This window comes from Rattus norvegicus, chromosome 4 (assembly GCF_036323735.1).
Source record: "Rattus norvegicus strain BN/NHsdMcwi chromosome 4, GRCr8, whole genome shotgun sequence".
Classification (NCBI taxonomy): Eukaryota; Metazoa; Chordata; class Mammalia; order Rodentia; family Muridae; genus Rattus; species Rattus norvegicus.
Window position 1 is genome coordinate 140,109,043 of NC_086022.1, and position 1,842 is coordinate 140,110,884.

Sequence of the window (1,842 nt, forward strand, 5' to 3'; positions counted from 1 at the left end):
CAATCACAGAAAAACACACATGGTATGCAGTCATTGATAAGTGGCTATTAGCCCAAATGCTTGAATTACCCTAGATGCCTAGAACAAATGAAACTCAAGACGGATGATCAAACTGTGAATGCTTCACTCCTTCTTTAAAAGGGAAACAAGAATACCCTTGTCAGGGAATAGAGAGGCAAAGATTAAAACAGACACAGAAGGAACACCCATTCAGAGCCTGCCCCACATGTGGCCCATTCATATACAGCCACCCAATTAGACAAGATGGATGAAGCAAAGAAGTGCAGGCCGACAGGAGCAGGAAGTAGATCTCTCTTGAGAGACACAGCCAGAATACAGCAAACACAGAGGCGAATGCCAGCAGCAAACCACTGAACTGAGAATAGGACCCCCGTTGAAGGAATCAGAGAAAGAACTGGAAGAGCTTGAAGGGGCTCGAGACCCCTTATGAACAATAATGCCAAGCAACTAGAGCTTCCAGGGACTAAGCCTCTACCTAAAGACTATACGTGGACTGACCCTGGACTCTGACCTCATAGGTAGGAATGAATATCCTAGTAAGAGCACCAGTGGAAGGGGAAGCCCTGGGTCCTGCTAAGACTGAACCCCCAGTGAACTAGACTGTTGGGGGGAGGGTGGCAATGGGGGGAGGGTGTGGAGGGGAACACCCATAAGGAAGGGGAGGTGGGAGGGGGATGTTTGCCTGGAAACCGGGAAAGGGAATAACACTCGAAATGTATATAAGAAATACTCAAGTTAATAAAAAAAAAAAGGAAAAAAAATCTGAATTCTACAAAATGATTTGTTAGTAACTTTTGATGACATTGTTTTTTCTAATAGTACAATCTTCTCCATCTCCTTCTATGAACTATATTTACAAATTTCAAATTTTGTACCTCTTTGCAAAAATTTACACACTTTAACACTATCTCTCAAATTAACAATTTAGATAAAGTTCACATTCCTATTTGTTTTTATATTTCATATTGAAAGATCAGTGGCCTATTTTGTGCATATATTATTTATATATAAATTTATGTATAATGAAAGTGCTTATATATCATGTAATAGTGAAAATCTTTCTAGAAAACATTGGTGAGGAGACTGAAAAGCTGGCTCAGCAATGAAGAATATTTCCTGCTCTCATAGAGGACCCAGGTTTGGTCCCACATTCCTGTGGTGTCAGTTGTCTGCCTAGAAATCTAGCTCCAGGGGATCTGAAGGTCTCTTGGCCACCCGCGCAAATGCACAGGAACACAAAAGCACAAGTATACACAATCAAAAATAAAATAATGGAGGAGTAGAAATAATGTTGGTAAGCAAGTGTTCTCCAGTTACAGTGGCTTCCTTAAAATAACAAAGCTTAATCAAGTATACTGAACACATTTTCATTAAAGCTGAGTATGCCCTGAGTGAGAAGGCAGCTAAACATGAGCATTAACTCATTCCCCGCTCATCATTTTGCATCCTATCCTGTCTTCAAAGGTTTGAAAAAGAAAAACATTGTGGCTGCAGTCCCAAGTGCTGCGTTTGATCTTTGTTAGGGTGTGTTTGCCTATTTCTGAAGATGCACTCCTTGCCCTTGCAGCTTCCTATCAGCATGAAATTGTCCCTATAGCTCTGCTTTAAAGAGAAGAGCACTTCTGTCTTCTATGATTGGTCATTATGTAGTTCAGGAACTGCCAGCTGCTTTTTCTCATACATGACCAACAATTGTAGACTGCCTTCAGGTCCTGCAGTGATCCCTCTTCTCTTCTTGTAGTGCTACACTGGTGCGCCTGGAGTGCTTCTCTGTGAGAGGTTATCACCCTTTATGACACTCTGAGACGTACCAGAGTTCAT